The sequence below is a fragment of the Podarcis erhardii genome (assembly GCF_964252035.2).
Source record: "Podarcis erhardii genome assembly, chromosome: 6".
Classification (NCBI taxonomy): Eukaryota; Metazoa; Chordata; class Lepidosauria; order Squamata; family Lacertidae; genus Podarcis; species Podarcis erhardii.
This window is the reverse complement of record NC_138510.1, coordinates 41,828,006-41,843,246: the sequence shown is the minus strand read 5'-3', so window position 1 is coordinate 41,843,246 and position 15,241 is coordinate 41,828,006. Positions and strand designations below refer to the sequence as shown.

At 40.8% G+C, this 15,241-nt stretch overlaps 1 protein-coding gene across 11 annotated transcripts in view; it reads right to left on the bottom strand.

Annotated features, from left to right (window-relative positions):
- Positions 1 to 6,477: 6,477 nt before the first annotated feature.
- BLACAT1 (BLACAT1 overlapping LEMD1 locus) overlaps positions 6,478 to 15,241 on the bottom strand; it is an 80,363-nt gene continuing 71,599 nt past the window's right edge. For all 11 annotated transcript variants that reach the window (XM_081865290.1, XM_081865294.1, XM_081865295.1 and 8 more), the window contains 2 exons: positions 14,690 to 14,826; positions 6,478 to 11,399 (listed from right to left, as the gene is read on the bottom strand). The gene's annotated coding sequence lies outside the window, so the exon portion shown is untranslated. The remainder of the gene's footprint in view (positions 11,400 to 14,689; positions 14,827 to 15,241) is intronic.

The following is a 15,241-nucleotide window of genomic DNA, read 5'->3' as shown; positions in this document are numbered from 1 at the left end:
AAGTGTGCACAGGATTGTCACCACAGAAATCCTGTGCATATGTGAAACTGCATTCTAGGCAGCGATAGCACACACCAACCCATCCAAATCAATGTGCTTTTTAGCTCACCTAACAGGATCAGGTTGCTACTTGATAAAATAATTGATCAGATTGACTAAATCTGTATCAGTTTGCATGAGGCAATGGTTCTGAAAGGGGGGAAATAGTGTTTTAGTTTGTTTTTAAAGCCATTTGCATATTTCTCATCAGGCACTATTTCAAGATGGCTGTTGGCATCCCTCTGCCTCAAGACACAATGGAGTGTGCCTCCAGGGGTGAAGTCAAATTGCTGCAGTAGTAGCACCAAAGTGACCTCTCCAGGCCATAAGCCTGCACAGTGTGTATGGAGGTCCTGGGTTGCCCAGATGACAAGACCCTCCTCTCAGCTTCACTGATGCGGTCCAAATGAAAGCAGAGCAATATGTTTGGCACCAGGTTGGCTGCTGGAGTTGCCGGAAGAAGACCTACAAGGCACCATCAAAACGTCTTAGTGACTCCACTACAGATTTTTGTAGGGTTTACTCCTTTGCCTCCCCCCCCCCCCAGGTATCCTGCAAGGCAGCAGAGATCTAGGATCAGAGTTTTCCTTCTCCTAGATGGACTCCCTTTCCAGGTTGATGAGCCCCATCTGCCCCTCCCTTCTACAGCACGTGCAGAAACCACCGTCTTGACCATTGGACTTACTAATGGTCTCATCCATCAGTCTGCCAGAACCTGTCTTCACATGCTGGGAAAATCCCTAACTCACTGATGGTTTGAGACCTATCAGCTACTCTCACCTGGTTTAGCTGGCCAGTTGAAGCTGTTCCTGGGGTGTGGCTGCTGTCAAATGCTGACAGCTTCCAGGAGCCACAGCTGAGAGCTGAGTGCAGGGTGGGGACCAAAGATGGAGAAATAACCCCAAAAGGAGCACAACATGTCCCCCAATAGTAGAGGTACTACTCCTGTCCTAACACCCCATACACCCCATTTGAAGACGGTGGATCTTTAGTAAAGAGAATACTTCTAAGATGGTGCTGTATGAAATTTATACTTAATTTTTTTGCACTGAAAATCTCAAAAATCATTAACTTTTCTCCAGATGTTGTCTGAGTAAACAGGGATGCTTCTGCAATTAGTTTTAAAAGGTTAATTTAACAGCTTCATCAATAAGGTTGCAGCCCAAGGGTTAAGTGACGATTCTCCCTTCTATCCTTTCTTCCTCATCCTGGATCTCTGTAAATTATGTTTATGACATCATTCATTGCTTTCACTTATATCCAAAAAACCTGGCCTATCTTCAGCCTACTGTGGATCTTTGACTCCTGCTGTGGCGAAGTGCCCTCGTGGAAGGAATTAAGTTTCCAAAGTGCTGCTTTGCTAGCTTCTGTGTTCTGTGAAAAAAAAGCTGAGGGAAAGCCCTGCAGATGGCACTGTCTGATCTTTTTCCTTACTGCCTTATTCTCAGCTCATATAGCTCCAGGCAGTACAGAATGCAAAAATCATGTAGTTCACATAGCTGCATCAAAACTGTCAAAATAGTTATTTTTAAACTGAGGGCAGCCTGCTGCTGCTGGCTGCCATAAAATTAAATGTGCAGACCTTTGACCAAAGAGGCATTGGTGTTTTTGGGGGAAAGGATATATGAAAACTAACCTATATGTGAAGTGGGCCTGGGTTAAATAATAAAGGCAAAGGGACCCCTGACCAATTAAGTTGCAGATGACTCAGGTTGCGGCGCTCATCTCGTTTTACTGGCCGAGGGAGCTGGTGTCTGTCCACAGACAACTTCCAGGTTGTGTGGCCAGCATGATTAAGCCGCTTCTGGCGAACCAGAACTGTGCACGGAAACACCGTTTACCTTCCCGCCAGAGTGGTACCTATTTATCTACTTGCACTTTGAGGTGCTTTCGAACTGCTAGATTGGCAGGAGCTGGGACCGAGCAACGGGAGCTCATCCTGTTGCAGGATTTGAACCGCCGACCTTCTGATCGGCAAGCCTAAGCCTCAGTGGTTTAGACCACAGCGCCACCCGCATCCCTGAATACCTATAATAAAGGTACAAACCAACAAATGCTTACATGGAAGTGCCATTGAAATAATAGCTTCCACTGACTCCATTTCAGGTTAATTTTTTTCTTATCTAAGCTGCTATTTATCAAGCTTTGGCATCAATCACTTCTTTCTAACTGTTTTGTGAAGTAAAAGACAGGTTCCAGGGCCATGTTTTTTTGTGCACTCAGGGCAAAGGCCAAGCAGAGGGGGACGCAGGAAGGCCATTTTGCTAAGGCATTAAATTTAGACACTTATTGATTTAGGGTGGGGACCTCACACAGTTGTTTGTTTTTTGGCATTAGATAAGTTTTACACCTTGTCTTTATGTGCATCAGACCCACCCCCCCCAAAAGTGGCACACTCTGTCTGATTAGGGCTGCAAATTTAAGCAAATTAAATGTAGTTTTGTTGTTAACTGATACAGATTTTTTCCTGTTAAAGAGTTTAAAATGCTCACAAATATTCATAAAAATACATTGATTCTGATGGCACAAAATTGGACCTTGATGAACATGTCTTCTCAGATCTGCTGTTTATATAAGCAAAACCAGTTTTTGGTGTCTAATTGTTTTCATATGTCATCTTTTTAAATTGTTCTTATCACTAGCATCCTAAACAGCTGGAAGCGGCCTGGACCTCTCGGGACCTCTGAAAGAGTCTGCTCAGGGCCCTAATCTCAGTTGCCCCATGCGGACCTCATCTTCTTAAGGCTATTATGTGCCCATTCTCTGAATTCTTTGCTTTTTAAATACTTCTTTTAGCACTTTTACCAGCACTTTTTTTTTGTTAAAATGTACTTTCAGATCAGCAGCTGCTGTCCCTATGGAAGCTGATTTCTGGAAGAGCCCCTATTGAAGTTTTACCTTAGGATATCTTTAAATGCCTTGTATCTTATAATAAATGGGGTTTTTATCATGTTTGTTGAAGTTTCTGGTATAATTTATTCAACTTTTAATGACCCACATACAAGAGTCAGGGGTAGGCAAAAAGTTGATCCAGATCTACCAGATCATTAGCAAAGATTTCTGACTCCCATAACTTCAGCTTTCCTCCTGAAATTAGGCTACTGAAACAAAAAACAAAAAACAAAAAAAAGCATAGATGAGGGGTAGAAACCAAGAATGGATTTATGTGTGAAAGGACTTTTATTTCAGTTCCGACACTGAAAAATATTCTGGGATGGGTTATTCCCAGAGGTGCCCTCTTTGTTAGTTCTAAGTATATGTCTGTTTCTCTTTCTAAGCCAATATTTTGCACTTCGCTAAGGGACACAGGTGGTGCTGTGGGTTAAACCACAGAGCCTAGGACTTGCCGATCAGAAGGTCGGCGGTTCGAATCCCCACGACGGGGTGAGCTCCCGTTGCTCTGTCCCTGCTCCCGCCAACCTAGCAGTTTGAAAGCACGTCAAAATGCAAGTAGATAATTAGGTACCGCTCCGGTGGGAAGGTAAACGGCGTTTCTGTGAGCTGCTCTGGTTCGCCAGACCCGGAAGCTGTACGTTGGCTCCCTCGGCCAATAAAGCGAGATGAGCCCCGCAACCCCAGAGTCGGTCATGACTGGACCTAATGGTCGGGGGTCCCTTTACCTTTACCTGCTCTTGAGTTCTAGGGGAAAAACAAGTAGATCTTGCATGTTTGAAGTCTTCCCACCACTGCAATAGATAATAAAGTTTGTGTTGACATTTTATATCCCAGGAAAAAGCTTTGTGAAGCCTGTACTTGTTTTGATACAGACTGCTGCTACTTTGTTCTTTATATCTTACCTAAGGAATAGGAAGCTGATCTAATAATTCACAGGAATATATCTTACCATTAAAGCAGAGAAAGGGATTTGAGTGTAAAAGGCTTTGTGGTTCTTTTACACTTCATCTTTAGGGTGGTTCACACATTTATTTTTCTTTTTTTATATATATAATAATTTTTATTGTTATACATTTTATAAATTTCCATCCGATTATTCATTTAATCCCGCATACAACAAATCATAATTATTTTTTGACTTCCTTCAGCGTCTCTGACAATCATCCGTGGTTATACCTTTAGTACACATTCCCTTCTTTCGTATTTATTTTTCATTTTGGATTAGATTACTAGATTTGGAGCTCTCCACATCAAATAAGGCTTAAATCTGAGGTTTATTGATCTCTTACAGAGTTTCAAGTGACCTTCCTGGATTTTGGATATAGGCTACATATAGATGATAGTGTTTCATATGTCCTTTTCTCATACTAGGGTTGCTCTCTTTGTGAAATAACAAAAAAGACAAGTGATCTAGAAATATTATAAAAGGCTGGTTTCTTTCTATTTGGATTGGGGTTTGTTTTTGTTTTTTTTAAAAAAGGAGGCTCTCTGTATTCTTTTTGCTGCTTTAATCTGATTTATGTTGGTTATCTTTCTATTGATTTTTTAATTGTATTTGTATTGTTTTAATACATTCAGGTATGTCTTATGAAGGCCTAGACCTTGAAAATAAAGTTATACAGATATATCACAAACCATCATGTTTAAATAAATCTTTCAAGTCTCTTTAAAACTGGTGACAACTTTTGCAGTTTTATTTTTAGAACCTGGAATATCTGAGGCAATAAAAGGTATTAGGGAACATACCCATCTTACTATTTATCCAGTATATTAAATGCTGGAATTAGACCTGTGAGGGAAGCTGAGGTTATCTGCAACTACAACATTTCATCTTTTGGATGCTTCTTTGGTTTCAGTCTTCATCTCAAGATCTCCCTGAGCAATAGCTTTCTTAGGACCAACCAAAATGTCACAAAATTTTAACAAATTTGTGAGTTCCCCAGAACTCAAATATGTTACACAACATACTAGGAGAGAGGGTAAGGAGGATCCTCATGACTCTTGACACCTGGGAGAGGCCAGTCATTCTGCAATCTTCATCTTGGAACTGAATCTGTAAGCTGACCTGGTTACAACACCCAGGCTAGTTTTTGTACTTCCCCCTCCCCTCCCCCATACTTTGTGTAGCATCTTGCCTGATAGACTTCTGCAGAAGTGGAAAGCTTGTCATGATTTGGTGACATTTTAGTGGTTATAGTAAAAAGCATTGCCAATGGAACAGACCAGAGACAACAGTGGGCACATCAGCAAATGTGAATTTATTATGTTTGTATGGATGTGGGTGGTGCTGTGGGTTAAACCACAGAGCCTAGGGCTTGCCGATCAGAAGGTCGGCGGTTCGAATCCCCACGACGAGGTGAGCTCCCATTGCTCGGTCCCTGCTCCTGCCAACCTAGCAGTTCGAAAGCACGTCAAAGTGCAAGTAGATAATTAGGTACCGCTCTAGCAGGAAGGTAAACAGCATTTCTGTGCGCTGCTCTGGTTTGCCAGAAGCGGCTTAGTCATACCGGCTCCCTCAGCCAATAAAGCAAGATGAGTGCCACAACCCCAGAGTCGTTTGCAACTGGACCTAATGGTCAGGGGTCCCTTTACCTTTATGGTAGACTAGTTTCTCCCTCTGTCTTCCATCCAGGCAATCCTATCCCAAGTTTGCATATATATTCCAGCCAGGCAACCACATCCTAGGAGAATACAAAGCAGGGCTGGTGAGGGCCATGGCCTGGAAAGCATGTATGGCCAAGGGAGAGTCATGAGGGCTTGGAAGAGGCTTTTACACTGGCCTCCAGGCCTGTGATTCCTCATCCTTGGTCTACACCAGTCTACACCAAACTAGGCCCTCCAGCTGTTTTGGGACTACAACTCCCACCATCCCTAGCTAACAGGACCAGTGGTCAGAGATGATGGGAACTGTAGTCCCAAAACAGCTGGAGGGCCAGGTTTGGCCTTCACTGGTCTACACTAACTACAGGTTTTTCTTCACCCCTGCCTGGAGGTGCCAGGGTGGATATGCCTAGATACATCAGCAGGGATTTAAGAGGACGTTCCCACTCATTCTGTTTCCTTTCCACATTGTCATGCAGAGTTCATCCTACCATTAAGCATCAGATTTGGAGATGGCTTTAAAGAACAGCAAGATATTAGGCATGTCCCACTCTGGAGGGCACCTTTTGAATTTCCTGGCCCAGTGGCCCAAACATCTTGGATATTCTAGGCTGCCAGGGTAGTGTATATAGATCTAAAAGCTTGTTAACTGAAAACATTGCAATGGCTGTGCTATTTCTGTGTGGTTTGCATCATACTGAATAATAAAAAGGAGGGTGGGCAGCTCATTTTCCAGCAAAGTGGTCTCATTTGCCTTCCCTTTCAGCCACCCTTTTGCTTTCTGTTCCTGATGATAGTCAGCAAGTGTTTCTACCTTTTTGCTCCTTTCACTTGTTTAAGTAAGCAGTGGTTCAGGTTAGGGGTGTATTTCAGTTCATCCGTAGCAACAATAAAGAAAGCATCAAGCAACAGCAGATGTAATTTATAGACTGCAAAGAGACATAATAATAAAGTCTGTTTATTACAGCAATTAACATATCTGCTCTCCTAAGCATGCTTTCACAGTTAGAGCAAAAAAGTGCTTACTTCAAGTGCATAGTTTACAGAAAGAAAATACAAAGGAAGGAACTGAAGTCAAGCAAGCTGGTTCGAAAACAGGCATTGGGAAGAAAAGGGAATTAATCAGCCAGAAGGCCAATCGATCGGCAAGTATTTCAGTGAAAGATACAGACATGATAGGCATCTATAATTTATAATACAACCTTGTAAACCACCTTGTTAGAGCAGAAGTCTTTGGGCTTTATGTTGTTACAACCCAAAATATATCTGTTAAGTGCTAAAAGAAAATCAGCTGTGCCGTGAGGGGTTTACTGATCCAATTGGAAGAGGGTCCTGCTGTGTCAGTGTTGAGAAGCACTGGAATGTATATATAACATGCTCAGCAGGCTTGCATCAGTAATAAAGTCAGTGGGACTTCTCTGATTTTATCTTAGCTAAGGTTTTGGGGAATGCAGAATGATCTCTTTCATTTTAGCAAGGTAATCTCAGTAACATCTAGCAAGATGTTAATGAGCCTTACTTTGTATCAATATATATCATATATATCACATACAATCCATGAATATGTATTTTTAGCACCATTTTTTTCACCAGAAAAATTTCCCCAACCAAAAGGCTCATAGGATTTTAAGGGCACATACAGCAATTCTGTACAGATATGTGTGTTGAAATGGCCTTGGAGTCATCCAAAGCATTCAAATACTCAGTGGGCCATATAAATGGAAATATTATTTTCAGAGGGATACAAAAGTTCTGAAGTACACAGTGAATTCGGATAACAAGTTTTCAATTAAGGTTTTGACAAAGGAGACTCTACTGTATAGGTTTCAAATAAATGTTTTACATGTATTGTAATGCCTTCATCTCTGCAATGTAAATAAATGGATAAACATTTAGGACTCCAAAGAGATATGGCAGGCTACCATAATCATCCGATTGCGGGACTGGAAATCCTAGGAGAAGCATCCTGCATTACAAATTGCAATTATGTTCTTTTGTGAAGTGCACTTGATTACTGAGCATACAAATTTGATTATTTATCCTGCTTTATAAAAGCCTCTTAGCAAATACAGACTGGATTCCATAAAACAATTACACTATTTTTGGCTGGCTTTCTTTAGTGTTACAATGATATTCTCACAGTCATTAATTTAATCTTAAGGAGACACTGTGGTGTGTCTTTTTTTAAAAAAAGCTGTCATCTTAGTTAAAAGCGAATGCTTGTGTATCAAGGATAAATGACCACCACCACCTGGTTCTTAATACATTTTTTAAAAAAAAATACTACAAAGGGTGTATTCTAAAAATTCTCGTAAATATTTTCTCTCTCTGAAAGGGTATTTAATAGAATGTGAATTATCTACATAGCAGAATCCTTTGTGCACTTACAAACAATCCTGTTTTCTATTCTCAGTGTACAATATTATACAACAGATATGCATGGCTTATTAAGGACATCCAGTTAGCAGGAAGCTGAGTTGACCTGTCTATCCAGTGTAGAAAAAGTCATTTATTGATATCATGCAAAATAGATAAAAATAGCTGGTTTCTATGGCTACTGAGGCTGGAAGACTACTGAGGAATATTTCTATTTAGGTTCCTATATGATGGAATCCAGAGAGCAAAAAGGGGAGAAGAAACAAATGTAGCCTGCTTCGGGGACATTTTCTGCCTTCGTGTTTCCCTGTTCTCAATTCAAGTAAGACTCCTTTTTACTGACAAGAGCTGGAGATCCAGATCAGACCAACCAGTATGGCATAGCAAGGCAAGAACTTTCTGCACGATAGGCACAATTACAATGAGATCTAAAAATAGTTAATATAACAGCATCTATTTTCATCTACCCTTATGTCCAGGGGGTTTCCCGCAAAGAAGCATGAATAGACATTTCGGAGTTTTTTGGGGGGAATGCAATGTGAGCAAACAAAACAAGACACAGAAAGCATTCAGTCTTCAAGATAGGCTCAAGATTTTCCATGCAGTGAGATCTGAACAAATTGTCCGCAGCAGAGGGGGATGGACTGTGGGGCTATGCTAGGAACATTTAAGACTCGCTTGTCCCTGCTGCAGAGATATGTCCTGACATGACCCAACTGACTGTCTCTTGTTAACTACTACACAGTTTGGTCTTGCCAGCTCTAAAAGTTGGCCAAAGTATCGCAGATGAACAGAGCATGTGTAACAGGTAACAGCTACCACTGATGGGGGCAGGTGGAGGTTTAATATGGGGCATGACCCATAATTATGACAGAAGAAAGCTCCCTAAACGTGACATCCTTTATATTGAACTTGGAGGCATCAGACTTTTTCAGATGAAGAAGAAGAGGAGTTTGGATTTGATATCCCGCTTTATCACTACCCGAAGGAGTCTCAAAGCGGCTAACATTGTCCTTTCTCTTCCTCCCCCACAACAAACACTCTGTGAGGTGAGTGGGGCTGAGAGATTCCAAAGAAGTGTGACTAGCCCAAGGTCACCCAGCAGCTGCAGGTGGAGGAGCGGAGACGCGAACCCGGTTCCCCAGATTACGAGTCTACCGCTCTTAACCACTACACCACACTGGAGTACCTTGGAAAGGCTTCAAGGTCTATGCCGAGTTGTATTACTGCCCGTGCCCTCAATTACTCTTGTTTGCTCCTTTTGTTACAGGCAATGCCTTTATCTGTTTCCTCAGACATTCCAATACCACAATCGCTACCATTTCTGATGCCCATGACATAGATTTACATCTAGGAAGTGCAGGGATTTCCACTGGCATATTCCCCATGGATGATACATGCATTCTGGATGAGTTAGATCCCCCAGTGTTTTAAATCAATGCAGGTGGCTTGAAAATGACTATATAGTGAGTCTCAATACCCTGGTTGACGGTTAATGGCAGTACACATATTGTTATGGGTTTGTCAGGCAGATCCCCCTAAATTCTTAAACTAGTAAATATTATCATTTAGCTCATATTTGGAGTATTAAGGGAAGATACAAAGAGCAGTGTAAAAATACAGGCTATGCCGCTTATCCTGTTCAGGAAGTCAGTACACTGCATATGTGCCTTAATTTTCCAAATGAAACACAAACCTTGTTTAAGTGCCAAGACCCCTGGAATCTCATGCACTGTTCAGAGGAGGTTTGGTTGGCTGATAAGGACACCTTTAAATGTGGAGAGTTTTGAACATCCATGGAGGTCATGGGAATTACAGTAACGCTGAATATGGACCACTATCATTAGGTTTGGCCTAGCAAGTGTTTGGAGGCACACTTAATTCCATCCCTTTTCAATGACTCTGTGCTCAAGTTGTTCAAAGGAACTAACTTCCAAGGTAGCTGTGATTCTCAAAGCCTACAGCTAGATATAAGTAGGTGTTTAAGTAGTTTGTCAAAAGGAATGGACTGAAGCTTGTGCTTTATCGCTAAGACTTAGCTTTTGTATAGCACCTTCGACCCTGAATACATACAATATTACTGTTATATCCAATGACACAATCAGTATCATTGTTCCCAGAAGAGGAACTTGTTGTAGTCATATAGCAAAGACAGAAAGAGTTATCTGTGTGTCTTTGTAACTTCTCAGCAAGTTCTCCACCCTGTGGAAAAAGCAGCTTTCATGAGCCTAACTAAAGAAACATTTGAGTTTCTAATTTATTTCACAAAGATATATAATTGCCTTGTAATGTTTTTGGTAGGTTCAAGGTGTGTACATCCAAGGATCTCAAAGTTGCTGGGTTTGACCAATGCCCATTTCTAGGTTACACATATGTATTTCAGAGAACGTAGGACATTTTGAAATAAAAATAAATTGCTGTGCACTAGCTAGGCTCCAGCATAATTAAGAGTAAACTTAGACTATAATTGTATATAGATAAATATATAAATCTATATAGACTTTACTTGAATCATTAGTGGTCTATATACACGTGTGGTCACTCATAAATGTGACTGTGCGAATTGACTGCAGGTACATTCAGTAAATAGATGGGGTAGATAACAATTCTTTACATTAATCAGAGATGCAGAATCAATCCAGCCCACAGTTTTCTATACTGCATACATAAATATGTACAGGATTTCAACCAATTTCAATATAGTGCCTATTGCTTACAATGATAATTATGACAAGATTTGGTCACTGCAGTATTTTCTATGGCCAGACAAAATAATATAAAACATTTTCAGCCACCCTCTGAAAAATTCATAAATTCACTGACCACCCAGCCATTCGGTTTTGAAATTCAGAGAACACATGAGATGGTTATAGCAATAAGCTATAAGTAGAAGGTAAGAGATACTGAGTAGATGTTTGGTTTTCTTTGTTTCTATCTCCTGAGGGACTGTATCCTTGCGAGCAACAAAGCCACGAACGTTTAGATGCTGGACTAACCTCATCCCAAAACATGTATCTACTGACCCTGTAGAAATAAAGTGCTTCTTATAGCCATATCAGCCTCAGTGCAAAAAACCCCCATACAAATGTATTATGATTTTTTAAAAGTATCCTTTCTACTTTAGGTAATATTGGAATGAAGTAACTGTACAACCTGAAATTAACCTGATATTTATATTTTTGTAATACCTTTAAATGCCAGTCAGAAATAACACAATTATTGGATTTATTCCTATTTCACAGTTTAAGATTCTAGGATTAGTAGTGCAAGTGTACATAGCAGAGTGGTTTAGGTTGGGAAAGATGTTCATGTTTATAATTTAGCACAGTTTCTTCTTGGGAAGCTGTACAACAAGGTATTTGACTCATTCTCCCTTCCTTGGCTTCATTCCTCCAATTTGTGCATGTCCTGCACCCGTCCAGCTGGTCACAAAAACTTGTCATTTACCTTAAACGGGTGCAATGAAAGTTGTCTTGGCAGCATCACCTCTGTCAAAAGATCAAAACAAAGCACAACTTTGAAGAAAGCTTCATCACACACACAGTTTTGTTTCCTACCCTACCATTAAACATTTGGGAGACATTCTGGCTCTGAGCAAGACTAATATTTATCCAGACAGACAGTATATTATCTATCTTGAAAGATACCCTGAAGCAAAGTTGTAGGCAATTAGTTTTAATGCTAAAACTCTTCTCTCTCTCACACACACACACCCCGACTAACTTCCCACTCACCTATATTGACTGTTGATGCTCATTCATTTTTTAACACCTTTCTCAAAGTTAAAAAACTGCAAATATTATTATGTTTCTTTCGGATGCACATGTTTCCAACCAAAAATGAGTCATTTGCATCCATAGATTGCAGTACAGTGGTACCTCAGGTTAAGAACTTAATTTGTTCTGGAGTTCCGTTCTTAACCTGAAACTGTTCTTAACCTGAGGTACCATTTTAGCTAATGGGGCCTCCCACTGCTGCCGCACGATTTCTGTTCTCATCCTCATCTCATCTTAACCCAAGGTACTATTTCTGGGTTAGTGGAGTCTGTAACCTAAAGCGTCTGTAACCCGAGGTACCACTGTATTGATACTTGGAAAATATAAACTAGCAGGTTAAGCAGCTCTAAGCCATATGATTTAGAGTCAACACTGAAGCCTGCCAATGTAATTTTAGAGACAAGGATGAGGGCAAAAACAATGTCACTTGATTACGGTAGTTCTGATACAGCCTTGTCTGAATGTACATGTATGTGGAAACTGGGGATAGTGCACTCTGCTTACATTATTACCTTCCACAGGGATTAACATATTAAATAAGTTTTGTTGGAAATGGCTTCCTTAGAGGGGAAGAACTTATCTTGAAAATGGTGGTGAGCAGTTCATCTGGAAAACATCAAGGGCTATATAGTTATGTATATGGGGGGGGGGGACTTATTAAACATGATGTGAGATGGTTTGGTAGTTCCAAGTAATTGTGTATGTTTGTCCTGGTGCAAGCTTTGGAGGGAAAAAACCCAGTTATGCAGTTTTCAGCATGGTTCAATCTAAACTGCAGAAGTGTCAGCTCTGGTGGATGCCTATTGGCTAGCACCCCCAGATTTGTACAATGCGGCATAGATAGTTCAACATCTTAAAGCAGGGGGGTTAATGGCAACAAGGTAATCTTAACACTTATTTTATGGAGATGAGACTTGCACACTTTTTGTGGCTAAAATGTGGTTAGAATGCATTTTGAATGCTCTTTGAGAAGACAATGAATCTAAAATATATGGATCCTACATCAGAAATAAGCTTCCACTGAGTTCAGTGAGACTTGGTCCAAAGTAACCATGTATAAGGTGGTGGTATCCAGAGAGCACTCTTTGTTGTGATGGCCAAATTGTACCAGGGTGACTTCCATTGGTAGATGAGTTAGGCTGCTTTCCTAGCCTTGTTTTTTTTTTTTTTTTTGTATATTTGAACTAGCCAAAGTCTTGTATGAGTGTCTCCATTCAGCTCCATGGCAATGAGAAGGAGAAAAGGACTCCTGTGAACTTTTAAAACTGATTCTGTGAGGAGATGAATCCTCATTGTGGCTTCATGCCCATTATTTTACTGCTCTTTAGAATTACAGGTTTGGAACATTTCAGCCATCTCCTACAGCAACATCATTCCCTAGAACTTGACAAAGATTGATTAAAACCTATTTAGTTTCTATTTTTTCTTTACAAAAAAAAGGGGGGGACCCCTTCCCTGGAATGACATCATATTTAGCTCATAGTTGGTCATCTTTACTGGACACAAATTTTACATTCCCATTATGGGATAAGAAAATAGAACAATTGCTGTGTGGTTCTTGGCAATCAGCCAGACTTGTAAGTCCTCCTAAAAAGGGCTCAAGTCACCACCATGTACAGCTTTTCTACTATGGTGCAAATCTGGTCTCTTGGCAGAGATGAGAAGCTTGGAAAGGTTAAGAGAGTTTATCATAAGATAAACTTGCATGCCATCCACAGTCAGCTCATCGGATACTTCCAGGGCTAGATTTATTCTGTATTAATCTCCTGTGCCCCATAGAATAAAGATATGTGGCGTGACATGCATCAAATTATGCCCTCATGATAAAAAGCAGTAATGGTCTCAGAAGTCGGCCCACCAGGCTGTCTTGGGTGATCCATGCCCACTTTTCCTGTGCCTGATGACAGAAAAAGGTGTTATATTCAAAAAGGGCAGAATTCAAGCCAAGGCTACAAAGAAAGCATCAGGGGTGCATTCTTGAGTCTTCCTTTGCAGCCATAGCTTAAATTTTTAAAGTATCTGATTCAATTTGGGATCACAAATGAAGGAACAATCTTCCTCTGCAGTTTCAGTCAGCTGATGTCAGGTGACTGACAGGTAGGCATCCCTTCTCATCTGCCCAAGTGGCCCATGGAGGATTGGCCCCTATGCATCTGACTCTTTAGCCAGATCCAGTTCCTCAACCCTAATATAAACACACTGGAACACCATGCATTAGAATGATAGTTCCAGCTCAAGAAATTTTACACTGTCAAGGGTCAGGCGGCCTGCAGTAGTAGTAATAGTGGTAGTATTTGTTCATTCATTATTATTAATTTGATCTCATATCCCATACTTAATTATAAGGTCCCAAGCTGGGTTACAACAATGGAAAAATACAATATTAAAATTAGTTAAAACAAGTATATTTATATAGTTAAAAGGCTCCCTTCTCCTTCATGCCTTCTTTGGTTTTATTCAATAATTGAAATGGGCTCAACAATTAATGGGGTGGCCATGTGTCCTACTTTACATAGGACAATCTTCTGTTTGAGGACATCCTCTCTTGGGAGGACTATCTAGTCCAAGTTAAGTTTAAAACCATAAGGAGGAGGAGCTGCAAGGTCTTCAACTTGCCCCTCAGGTGTGAGGACCTGGGACAGCAGACTGAGCAGGCACGTAAGGTCACCTGGTCACTGCTTTTCCCATTGTGCTGTGATGCATTGCATCTCTATATTTTGTTTGTTTGTTATGAATTTCTTCTTCTTTTTCAATGTGCAAGTGGCAACGCTTCAATAGAAAGGGGGAGATCTACTAGATTTTATATGAAAGTGTATGACAGAATGTTCATTAAGATAATCCAATATAAGCACATTAGTGCTTTGTTTCTAAATGAACTTTCAAATTAATTTTGATTATATCCGGAGGATTTTGCAGGCAGCTTTCTTACACAATAGATGAAAAAAACTCAGTAAAGTGGTATCTTAAGAAGCTAACAGAACCTTTTAAGTCATGATACCCACCGTCTCTAAGACTCAGGGTAATTCCAAATAGGACACCGTGTAGAATTGCCATTTTGCCCAGCTTGGTTTCTGGATCCTTAGTTACATTGCTGTCTGCACAGAGCGACGTTCCCCCCCCCCCCAAGCCTGCAAAGTCTCTAGGGGAGAAAAACAAGGAGAGAGAAATAAATGTAATAAAGCAGATTAACGTCTTCCACATTCTCCTCTTCCCACTGCCGGCACTGATGAGAGAGGCTATCATTCACATAATGGGTTCATCTCTTCCTGCCAGTATTCCTTCCTGAGCTAATCCATCAAGCTCCATGAAAAAGCCGAAAGGAGAGGGGCAGCATCTCTGTGGGGGACATGGAGCTAGGTTCTCCCCACTCAGCCTCCACCAGAAAGACCATTCCTTTGGTTTGCTCCAACCTCTCCGTTGACACCTCCACAAATCTATGGTGATGTTAAAAATAGTTATGACGATGCAGAGATGCTAGTACAGGAGCGGGCAACCCTTTTTCCTGTTGAGGGCCACATTCTGTCAGGGGCACATGATTATTGTGGGTAGGGCCA